Here is a 12,543-nt window from a genome sequence, read left to right as displayed (position 1 = left end):
GCGATAGATGTTGTCTTTTTCGGGTCTGTCGGGTGAATCCGCACCTCTTTTGAATTTTTCTCGGTACTGAAAGTTGATTCTTTGTTTGGCCTTCCAACGTCTGGCAGTACGTCGTAATCAGTCATGCTTTTTGACGCCAAGTACTCAGCTTGCATCCCGAAGGTTTCTGACAACCGGTGAAAATCCTTGTCGCACTTATCGGCTAAGGCAAAGCTTCCTTTGACTGTGATTGGTCCCTTTGGTCCAGGCATCCTCCACAACAGGTATGTATAGTGTGGCACCTCCATAAATCTAGCATATGCTGGTCGTCCCAACAGAGCGTGGTATTGCGACGGAAAATCCACGACTTCAAATTCGAGCCTCTCGATTCTATAATTTTCTCGGGTCCCAAACTGAACGTCGAGATTGATCTTTCCCAATGGATAACTTGGTTTCTCCGGTGTGACGCCGTGGAACCTTGTGTCTGTTGGTTTCAAGTTTACTAAGGATATGTTCATCTTCCTCAATGTATCTGCATACATAAGGTTTAAGCTGCTGCCGCCGTCTATGAACACTCGAGAGACATCAAATCCCGCGATAACCGCCGGCGAATAAGTGCCGATCGCCCCGGTCGAGGAACTTGCCGCGGATGATCCGCTATTGTGAAGCCGATATCTTGTCCCGACCAATTAAGGTACTCAACTCGTTGGTGGAGGCATTTTCTCTGCCATAAACACCGTCGTGAGATTACTTTCTGAGCTCTATTGGACGGCCTTCCTTTCTGAATCATCGACACCGCTCCGTTGGAGTTAGGATCAACATAAGGTGGTGGTGGAGGTGCTGCCGCTATTCTGAGCTGATGCCGATTGTCGTCTGTAATCGCGGGAGGAGGCGGCAAGTGAATCTCGCTTCTGGGTTCTCGAGGATTTCTCTGTGCTGCCCGCGCATTAGCGTTCTCTGCATACCGCAACATTGCTTGAAAATTTCGACAGTCTTTCTGCAAGTGCCCTGACTGTCTTTTACCGTTGCTGTCGAGGAAAAAGTGCATCTGGCACGGTCCATTCATCATCTCTTCAGGGGACACGAAAGGCCTTGGGAACCTGGGCCCGCTATTTTGCCTGTTGCGTGAATCATCCCTGTTATCACCTCGCTGTTCATTGCTTCTCTGGTAATCATCTCTATTGCTTCCTCCTGTATTTGTCCGAAATCCTGCCGAAATTTGTCCTGGAGCGTCGTAGTTCTGGTACTGCCGAGGAAATCTTCGCCACAGTTGATAGTTTCGACCACGGTCCTCCTCTGGCGACCTGTGCCGTTTGTTGTGGACAGCGTCTTCTCCATCTGCCCATTTATTTGCTATCTCCATTAACGCGGATACTCGTCTTTGGATTGGTCCTTCCCAAGTCCTCGACAAAATCTCCAAGCCCGACTCCCGCGACAAACGCATCTATTGCTCTCTCGTCGATATATTTTCTGCCGAGTTTTTGATGATATTCCACCTTTGGATGTACTTTCTCATTGGCTCATCTGGCTTTTGTCGACATGCTCTCAACTCCTCTAACGACGCGGGTTTTTTGCACGTGGATCTGAAGTTCTTGACGAACACATCCTCCAGCTATCGATGGATCCTGGAGCGAGTTTCTTTATCCAAGATCGTGCGGCTCCACTTAAATGTACCTGGATGCTTTGCATAGCTGTTGCCCTGGTTCCTCCTGTCAGCTTCACCGTCTCCAGATAGTCGACTAGCCAATCCTCTGGATCTTGGAGGCCGTCGAACTTTTTGAAATTATCGGGTAACTTGAATCCTGAGGGGACTCGAGTTTTTCGGACTCTCCTCGTGAAGCATGGTAAGCCGCACATATCCTCGTCATTAAGTTCTGGAGATTGCCGATGATCCCTTCTGCTTTGCCGCGCTCTGTCGACCCTTGCTTGTGCTGCTGTGTCTCTTGCTCCACTTGGTCCTTCAGAGCCGCCGCCGTTGCTGCTGCAGGTCGTGGACTATTTTGCCTTGCCGCTCCTTCGGGAGGCGTTGATACAAACGCTGTCCCCATAGCTCCAACTCCTGCTACCGCCATATTGTACAGTGTTTCCCTTGGATCACCTGGAGGTGGTTTAGATGCAAGGATAAAAGCATGTGTTGCCATATACCCAGCCTCTGGTGTCTTAGGGATGATGTTTCCTCTTGTATCTATCGACATAAAGGACATGTCGAGGTTTTGGACCAAGTGCTCTCTTTCTGCTTCGGGTATGTGTTGCAGCCTTGATCTTGCTCTGTTCCGCGCCTCCCGGTGGCTATCACCCGTAGTTCTAGATTGTCGACTTAGATCTGCCCTTCTCCCCGCCGGATGCGTAAGCTGCCTCCTTTCTCCCGTTCAACTCAGCCGTCTGTTTTTCCAATTCCCTGGCAGCTCGTGCGAGCCTATATTGATATGCTTGTAATTCCTCTGGTGTGGCCGTGGTAGCCATTGGTTCTGTACCGTTCATAGCTCTCGCGGCTCTGTCCCACGCTGCTTGCGAAAGTTGAACTCTATCTCGCGGCTCTGGCCCGACGTATTTGTTGCCCAGGCCTTGGCGCAGATTGGAGGGATCGACGTATGGATTTCCCAAACTGTCAAAAGCCTCAGATGTTTCCTCTTGATCTTCAATGGCATAAATCTGATGATACTTTGTACTCAGATCTATGTTGGGTTTGGTGACATCATCGTTGAGATTGATGAAGACCTTGCCCACTGTGAGAGATTTGTCGATGAAGTCGTGACTGTCGACATCGCTTGAGCCATCGCTTATATATGAGTCCGCAGATGACTCAAACGACATGTCGTTGAAGATCTTGGCGAGTTTCTCTCTTGCTCTGGTGCTGACGTAGCGTGTCGCCGAAGTTTCTTCTTCTCCTGACTCGGTTGACGATGCATAGCTTGAAAAATCGGAATCGACCGCCGACGATCCCGACGAAACCGGAATCTCGACACGATACGATCCTTCCTTCTCGACGCGAAAGTGAAACCTTCCGAACGTCATCTCCATGGGCTCCGCCAGATACGCATATGCATCCAAACGGGAGGGTGGGTGAGGAACAAAATCGACAAGACCAGCAACGATCTGTTTACCTCGATCCATTGTGTTGCTTGCGGTTGACGATGTCGAAGATCTTGAACGTGCCATCGAGATCAGATCCTTACGCCTCTAGTTCCCACAGACGGCGCCAATTGACAAGGTATCAACTTGTCAATGCCTATGGATTGTAGGCTAGGGTTTAGTTGGAAGTAGAGGGTAAGTAGATCTCGAAGGTTTCAGCCGAAAAGTACTCGACGATTATGAAAACTAGGGTTTGTAGACAATGATTCGATTATTTCTTCGTCCCTCGGCTCCCCCTTTATATAGGAGGTGGAGCCGAGGGATTCGTGCTATACAAGTTACAGAGTCCGGGACGGTTTCTAACTCATCCCGCCAGATTACAAATAACACTTCCTATTACAACTCTTGACTTTCCTTGGTATATCTTGGGCTCCCGAATCTTCTTATTCTTCGGGTAGTGGGCCTTCAGTAAACCCCGGGTACTATCTTCGGCAGGCCCATTTGGGATGCCTATGTCACTACTGCACGCTTGAACTTGTCTTGGTACAGGTCCGGGTGGCGCTGTTCATACGCCGATAGTTTCTGAACCATGTGCGCCAGTGAGGGATAATCTGCTTGGGAGGCCATGTCCTTGAGCTGTGTTGCAAGGCCTCGCTACCGCCAACTCGATCGCTTCTTTTCGCTTATACGAACCGAATAACATCGGTTCCTAAGATTCCTGAAGCGCTGGATGTATTCTGTGACAGTTTCTCCACGCTTCTGACGTAGTTGTGCTAGATCGGCAATACCGGACTCGGAAGCCTCTGAATGGTACTGCATATGGAACTGTTCTTCCAACTGCTTCCACGTCCGGATGGAGTCCGGTGGCAATGAGGTGTACCATCCGAAAGCCGATCCCGTGAGGGACTGTGAGAAGAGCCTCACGCGTAGTTGATCCGACACTGAAGCCGGTCCTAGTTGCGCCAAATATCGGCCGACGTGCTCGATGGAGCTGGAACCATCCGATCCACCGAATTTGGAGAAATCAGTGGAGCCGATATTTAGGTGGTAGCGGGATCATCTCGTAGTCGTCGGGGTACGGCTTGGAATAGCCGATCGCCCTCCTTTTCGGCACCATGCCGAACTCGGTCTCTCAGCATGGTACTGATTTGATCCGCCTGTGCCGGCCGCAGGAGTTGAACTCTGAAGACTCGCCGGGGTGGCGTACTTAGCCAGCCATGTTTGCTTTTCCAGCTCTGAGCCAACTGCAGGAGCTGAGCTCTGGAGGTTCGTCGGGGTGGCGTACTTAGTTAGCCACGTCTGCTTCTCAAGCTCTGTCGCCGACGTTCCTCCTGTTTTCCCGAAGTCCCCGATGTTGTGGCCTGGTTTGTGAGTGCCCAGTTGCCACAATCCGGCACATACGTGCACGTGTACCCGTGAGGGATCTCCTTAGGCGCCTCGGGCAAGAACTGGTAGTCACTAGGGTCACCACCAATCTTGTAGACGACGAATGCCGGTGTAGCCGGCACTTTCGGTGCTGCCAACGCATATGGCAGCGGTGGACGGGACTGGAGTGGCAACTCTCCTTGATGCGTCCCGAGGGCTGGTCCTGACGGCGAGTACTGGTGCCTCATGATCTCCTGGATCACGCGAAGAGCGACACGCTCCAACGTGTTGACCAGGTTCTCAGAGTGACGGTGTAGCGAGTGAGCCACCAAGTAGTTGATCTCCTGCCGCAGGGACCTGGTGCGTTCCTCCGACGGGGCAGAGAGGTCTATCCCATCGAGTGCACCTTGCGGTGAGAACCCCTTCCATCTGATGCCATGGGAACGGGTTCTCTGAAAAGAGCCGATGAGGTCGGCTTCGAGGGTGACTTTGATCTCGTCATACCTCTTCTTGAGCTCGTCGGGCAGCTCCTCGTAGGTGACTGGCGTGCCGTCCGCCATCTCAGATGTAGATGGCGATGTGGTTGATGTAGAAGCTGGTCCCACCGGGCGTGCCGTAATGTGTTGACTGTCAAAACCCACCGGCGGGCAGCGACGATCAACACGGTAGAGCCGGGAACAACCTAGAGCTGCGGCTGGCTGAGGTCCCTCCGAGCGACGGCCCGCAAAGCCTTCTGGTCACACGTCCGATGCTGAGTGCAAGGGCGTGCCACCTGACCTATACCTGGTCGTAGAAGGTGATGGAGATGCCTCGCTTAGTTTCTCGCATGGCATACATGTAAACATTAAATACGAGCCTCGATCGGCTCTCGAGTTATCCCGTGAATCGGCTCAAGGAGCCGATCCACCCATGATTCGTACGGGGTGCACGAATATATGGTGGTCCTGCTTGATCAAGATAAAGCTAATTAGATCTACGACGATTTAGGGTTTTCACCGCATAATCGGATCATCCTACTCCAGGTTGGGCCTCGCGGCCACGCACGGTGATCGTAAGCCGATCCTAAACAAGGCCTAAAAACCAACACGAAGTTGATCCCCGGAACATCCTGTTTAGGACTAGCGAACGACGCCCTACGTGCCGCTGGATCCTCCCCCCCTTTGTAAGGCCTAACTATTGCAGATATTAAACTAATCCTTGTAGAACAAGGAGCAATCGTAACGGATCAGATCTACTAAATAATGATCAAGCGGGGTGCCGCCCCCACACCTAAGATAGGTGTGAGGGCGGCTAGACATGCAAGGGTTGCACTACGATAGCATGTTGCGCGAAGAACTATGCTAACCCTAACACATCTATGATAACTACGTTGCTCGCCATCAACAAGGCTTCGATACGAGCAACGCATGAACAACGTGGAGCTTGTGCTTGCCTAGATCGCAAGATGCGATCTAGGCAGCATGTCGCTACCGGTAGGAACCCTCGAGACGAAGGAGTTGGCGATGCGCCGAGATTGATTTGTTTGGTTGAACGTGTGTTGTTGTTTATTCCATAAACCCTAGATACATATTTATAGTCCAAGGGACTTTCTAACTTTAGACGTGCACCTAACCGTGCACGGGCAAAACTCTAACTAATCGACACATATCCTAATATATTACAGATACAAGGGCAAACTAGCCCAAACTCAGCATAACAGGCCGATTCACGTAATTCTTCCATGTATATTTCTTTAAGTCCATCTTGATCGCGGCCCACCTCTGACTCGGTCAAATTCCGGTGATAACAGTAGGAAATACAGTTAAACAATCTCGCCACCAAAATGAAACATCTCTGGTTGAGGAGTAGTACATTTTCCAAGCCATCTTAACCCAGGGTAGATCAGATTTGTTGTAGAATTTATGCAAGTGTTTCATCAGCAAGCAGTTATTCTGAATTAAGATCATCCTCGTCCAATCTAACCTGTGATACCTCACCAACTAGATGAGAAAGAAGTTGGCCATCTTTTGTGGCATTCGCTTCCTCATCATACAAATATGTGGTATCAGTATGGCCGAAGCTTTAGGAATAACCATAAGATGGTTTAACTACATACACCTGAAAGACACTAGTTCAAAAAATGAACCTCTTTCTCATTACTACCAAGTCTAATGCCCACACTATTAAGCTTTGAAGACATAACCGGAGATGAAAAAAGAAAGAAAAGACTTAGATGGTGACGTTGTACCTGGCGGGTCCGGTTCTACCTCGCTTACAACGCATAGACTTCACCAAAGAATCCTAATCCGCCGCTAAAGACCCATATGCAACAACCACGTGACATTCGCTCCGACATGACAATGTCACTATGTTGGAAACGAGGCTAGGCACAGGTGAAGGACCCGACGCCGTGGCTACCATCTGGGATGGGACAGTTCATATAGAAGCCATTGATGACCCACAAGTATAGGGGATCGCAACAGTCTTCGAGGGAAGTAAAACCCAAATTTGTTGATTCGACACAAGGGGAGCCAAACAATACTTATAAGCCTTGACAGCGGAGTTGTCAATTCAGCTGCACCTGGAAAAGCACTAGCAAAAGGGTGATGTGAAAGCAGTGGTAATATGATGCGGCGCCAGAAAATAGTTGGTACTACTTTGATGGCGTGTTGACAGGGAAATGTGATGCGGCAGTAATATGAGAACAATAGTAACACAACAGTAGCAGTAACACAGAGGAGATGGCACTGGAAAATATCCTAGCGCGCATTTGATTGAAAAGCAATGATGATGAAATAAAGGACCGGGGTTCCCGACGATCTACACTAGTGGTAACTCTCCAGATAACAAGTGTTGGGTGAACAAATTACAGCTGGGCAATTGACAGAATTGAATTTAGCATTAAGACAAAATATCCAGTCTATTAATATCGTAGGCATGTTTTCCATATATAGTCATACGTGCTCGCAATGAGAAACTTGCATAACATCTTTTGTCCTACCAGCCCGTTTGCAGCGGGGTCTCAAGGGAAACTATTGGTAATTAAGATACTCCTTTTAATAGAGCACCGGAGCAAAGCATTAACACTTGGTGAAAACATGTGATCCTCATATCAAAGCCATCCCCTCCGGTTATCCCAATTCGAGATCACTTTGGGGCCTCGGGTTCCGGACAAAGACATGTGCATACAATTTGTAGATACAATCTAAGCAACAATTATAGAGCCTAGATCTAAGATCATGCCACTCGTGCACTAGTGACAAGCATTAAACATACCAATATTGCAACAACAAATACTTCACAAACTTTAAAGATGTACTGAACATAATGATCAATCAATCGGATCCCAACAAACACAACACCGATTACATCATATGGATCTCAATCATGTAAGGCAGCTCATGAGATCATTGTATTGAAGCACATGGGAGAGAGTACCATCTAGCTACAACCAAGAACCCATAGTCCCTGCGGGAATTACTCACAAACCATCATGGAGTCGAAGTGGAGGCGGTGGAGTCGCTGGCGATGGCTCCGGGGGCACTTCCCCGTCGCGGCAGGGTGCCAGAACAGAGACTTCTGTCCCCCGAAACTTGGTTTCGGCGATGACGGCGGCTACAGAACTTCTCGTGGACGAAGGGTGATATCTTTCGGGGTTTTTAGGTCAGAGGGGTCTTATAGGCGAAGATGCGATGCGAGGGGGTGCACGGGGTGCCCATACCACCCCCAGGCGCGGCCAGGCCTGGGCCCGTGCCTGGGTCTGGTATGGCTGCCCCGTGGCACATCTCCGTCTCCCCTTCTGGCTCCCGGAGTCTTCTGATATATTAGAATTTCTGTGATTTTTCCAGAATTTTCCGAGCACTTTCATTTTTGGACATTTTCTGCAATAAACATACATAATAAATAGAAACTGGCACATTGGCACTTGTTAATAGGTTAGTCCAATAAATGTCATAAAATGATGCAAAGTGCACATAAAACACAGAGGAATTGGTGTAGAACAAGCATGGAGCATCAAAAATTATAGATACATTTGCAACGTATCAGCCATCCTCGTGATAGTCAAAGGTGTAGAAGGTAATGATGTTGGTGCCACCGGGGGTGGCATAGTCGATGTAGCAACCGTCCCCATGACAATCATGGCTGGAGAGAGTTGCATGGGTACCACAGGGTGCGTCACAGCCGATGTAGCAACGTCCTAGTGATAACGACACAATGAGGCAAATTTGTGGTGGAGGAGGGCGAGCGAGGTAACGCAGGATATACTCCCACCTCTCCAGAAGGAAGAACAGTCGATAGCATCTCGCTGCCATGCTACACGGTCAGGGCGGCTCCTACCAGCGTCGCCTCTCCATCGGTTGATATGTGCGTTGTGGCAGCCTGCCCCACCTACACTGGCCGAAAACCAACAGCCGACCCACCCCAAAGGGTGTAGAGGAGGTGTCGTGAGCAGGTCCCAAGCGCCCAACACGCGCAACAACAGAGGTCTCGACGAAGCCGACCTTGCCTCTAGCTATGCGCTGCTGGGCCACCCATTTTTATTTCTTCCTAGCTGGCGAGGTAACCATCACGCCGTGGCACTGCTGGGTGGTCCCCTTCGCTGTCCGCCGATTCAATCCAAAGCCTAAGGTGAACGAGGAGCGATCAATCCAGGGGAGTATGGACGTTCCCTCTCAACAATATCCTCCCCCTCGGAGTTTGCGGGTTAGGATTAAAAGGAGTGATAGCAAATAACAAATCCTTAGAGACGACAATGACATTCGAGACCATCTTGCCTTTCGATGAATCATTCGGAGTGTGCGGAGAATCTACTTCCATGTTGACTACTTCAGAACACAACTGTCTACTCGGGCCAGAGTTATCTTCCCCCTCTCTGTCCTTTCCCATGCCATCATCATCCTGATCATCCCCCTTACACTTCCAAAAGAACGGAACAAAACAAGGACATGCCACAAAATCGCTCTCACGATGGAAGATAAATGCATAACCTTTGAGTTTGACGGCCACCGTATCACCTTTGTACGGACCAGTCTCATCAGCTCTTTTCTCGAGGACTTTGAGATCCATCATGGCAACATGCACTCAAACGATGTCGTGGGTCCTGAGAATGACAAGATCCACATCTAAAGTGGTACCCATGAGAGAGCCAACAACCCAAATGCCATAAAAATACCGTACAGGAACGCCCACAACATGCACAAGGCCAACGCGGAGGGGTCTGCCTGCAAGACAGCTCTAGTCCGAAAATCTGGGTATAAGGAAGGTTTGTTAGGAATCTGACGCTTGGGTGCTGTGGCAAAGCTGAAGAGCAGCGACGTCGACCGATCCCTACACGGTCCCTTTAGTTGAGGAAATAAAGGAGCTGCTCAACGGTTTTGCTGATCACGAAGTCAGGCAAGCGCGACGCTCTGAAATAGTGCCGCGCACAGTTTAGCAAAAGAAGGCTGGGGAATAAATTATGTAATGTCTGATTGGGTTCCCGCCGGAGTTTACCGTAAACTTGCTGGCATCTGACCATGCCGGTTGACTAATACTATATCGCAGCATTGATCTCGAAAAAAATAATAGTGAGAAGGAGATCAATTCCAAGCCATGTCTAAGTGTACGAAACTGTTCATACGGCCCTTAGCTCTAATTAATATACTCCTGAGTGAAGTTGGTGTCAAGCAAATATAGTGCTCAAACTGAAATATATTCAATATGTATACCAATGATGGGTTCAAAATCTCAACCTTTCTTTGCCTAGTAAAATGGTGATTAAACAAAGTGGACATGTACGGTAATTAAACTCGTACAATGCAAGAACGAGAGTAGGAGAGAAGTTGTGGATCTTCTTTGGCTGATGAAGAATATGGCTAGTTTTTCCATAGCGAGAAAAACAGAGTTGACAAAGACACAGCATGATCGTACGTAGAACGAAGGTTGGTTCAGCCATGGCGGCCATTAGGTGGATCTGGCAGTGCCACAAAGCGGTCTAAGTGGAGGTTACAGAGACCGATTCTGCCAAAGGTATATTTTGGCCTCTTCATGGCATCCGTGAATGTTCCGGTGCACGGATTATAGACCTGAACAGGCGATGTTTTTATGGAGTAGTAGCGTAAGAGCAACTTCACACCATCAGGCATCACCCACAAAGGTTCAATGCCATCAGAGGGCCTGATCATCGGGATCACGTATCTCTTCATCCATATGCAGTTGTCAGGATTAACCAGGAGCCACATGTTGGTGCATGGGTGGTTGGTCCACCGTACCTCCGTTTGAATCATGCACAGGGAGTCCATGAAATTGCTGATGCTGATTTCCCCGGTCTTCTTCCACAGATTAGGCTCTGCAGTTAGCGGGCCTTCGATCGACTTGGTCCACTCCTCGCTCTCGAGGTTGAAGCAGAGCACACGGTCCGGGGGAGCCCCATACATGTTGCTGGAGAGGAAGTGCACATTACCATTGATCGTGGCGTAGGAGCCGTCGCGGAAACGGCCGACAGAGACGAGGGACGGAGGCGGCTCTGCTTGCCTCCACTCAGCGCTATCTTCCAACGTGAGAACCTCGCATGTCTGCTTCAGTCGACCACCGTACTCGCTCACGGGATGCTGGATGAGGCGGACCACTTTGCAGGAGCCGGAGACGGCGGCGCGGCCAAGCACGATGATGAAGGCCCTGCAGCACGGCTGCGTGCTCGGCTGCGGGATGGTCAAGAGCACCTTCCCAGTGACGACATCAACCACACGGGTGGCAAGGTCATAGGAGGAGACGGAGACGAGGTTGTCAAGACTCGAGTGAACCAAAGGAAAGCGATCTAGGCCTCTGATCACCCTGACTACGTTGCCCTTCATGTCCGTCACCAGCAGGCCACTATCAGTATCGGCGCGTCCCTCATAGAAGCTGGCCACGAGACATGGCTCCGGCGCGGCGCGAGACTTGTGCTTGGCGATGAAGACTGGGTCGGAGATTAGGGCAAGCCACTCTTTGGACACGCATCGGAAACGGCACACGGACTTGACCGGCGTCCATGAAAGGATGTCGAAGATGGCGTCTCCTGACAAGCAGAGCGCGGTGGCGCCGCCTTTAGCCATCCTGGTTGTTCGCTTTGCAGTGAGCGCCATGGTGTCGACGAGGACTAGGGTTAGGGCCGCATGTTCGTTATGATGATGATTTTAGGTTGGAAACGGGGTCGTGCTAGCTCTGGTCAGCCAAAAACGATCGAACGGCCGGATGGAATTTGCCAATCGAGAGCTGGGAAGCAACAATCGATTTTTTTTTTTTTTTTTTTTTTTTTTTTTGCGGGGAAACAATCGATATGTTGTGTTCCAGATCTGCAACCGCGCGTTCATGAAACTTGGAACGAGATCAATCTGTTACAGATCGGTAGACTACGCGGCTGGCCCTTCCTGCATGATCGAGCACATGCATGGATCCCCGAAAAGCACCCTTGATCCACCTGATCAATTAGCAGAATTGTCTTACAATTTATCGATCTATGTTTGGGTACTTAACTTATATTTAGACAAACCACGTGCACTTCCTACAAGCAATCACTGCCACAATGATTTGAAAGAAATGCAGATGACATTCACCTAGATGATGTGCTTAACTAATTCATGGATTTGGCTCCTGGTGCCTCGGTGAAAAGTCGCCGGGGCCTCGGGTGGTGGGCTCGCGGAGTGCCCCGGTGGCGAGGCAGGTCTGGAAAGGGCTCGGCTTGGCTTGCAGCTTTGACCACGGGACAAGGTGGCGGTTCAGGTGGTGACGCCAGGCGTGGGGTGGGGGGGGGGGGGTGGGGGAACCCACGGTGGAGGGCTTCTTACTCTCTACTTACGCAGGCTCGTAGGTGAGGGACCTACTGACATCATGGGTGGTGGACAGCCAGCCGCCAGCCAAAATGGCGAGGAGGGACGAGCGGGAGGCGGTGTCGGGAGAGAGGGCGCTGGAGGAGATGGAGGAGCTGTTAGGACCTGACCGCGCCGCGCCAGGATCGTGTGGTCGCGTCCGCATTCCCAGTCCCTCAAGTCCCACGTACCAAGACGGAGCCATACACCAGGAAGAAGCAGGTCATTGGGGCGGCGGCCTCAGCGTGCAAGAGCGCACGGAATAGGGGGCTACAGCAGGGACGCCCGTCATGGAGAGGGCACAACGGAGAGCGGATGAGAA

The sequence above is a fragment of the Lolium rigidum genome, chromosome 1, assembly GCF_022539505.1.
Source record: "Lolium rigidum isolate FL_2022 chromosome 1, APGP_CSIRO_Lrig_0.1, whole genome shotgun sequence".
NCBI classification, from domain to species: Eukaryota; Viridiplantae; Streptophyta; class Magnoliopsida; order Poales; family Poaceae; genus Lolium; species Lolium rigidum.
The sequence above is the reverse complement of the archived record's forward strand: the minus strand, read 5'-3'. Positions refer to the sequence as shown.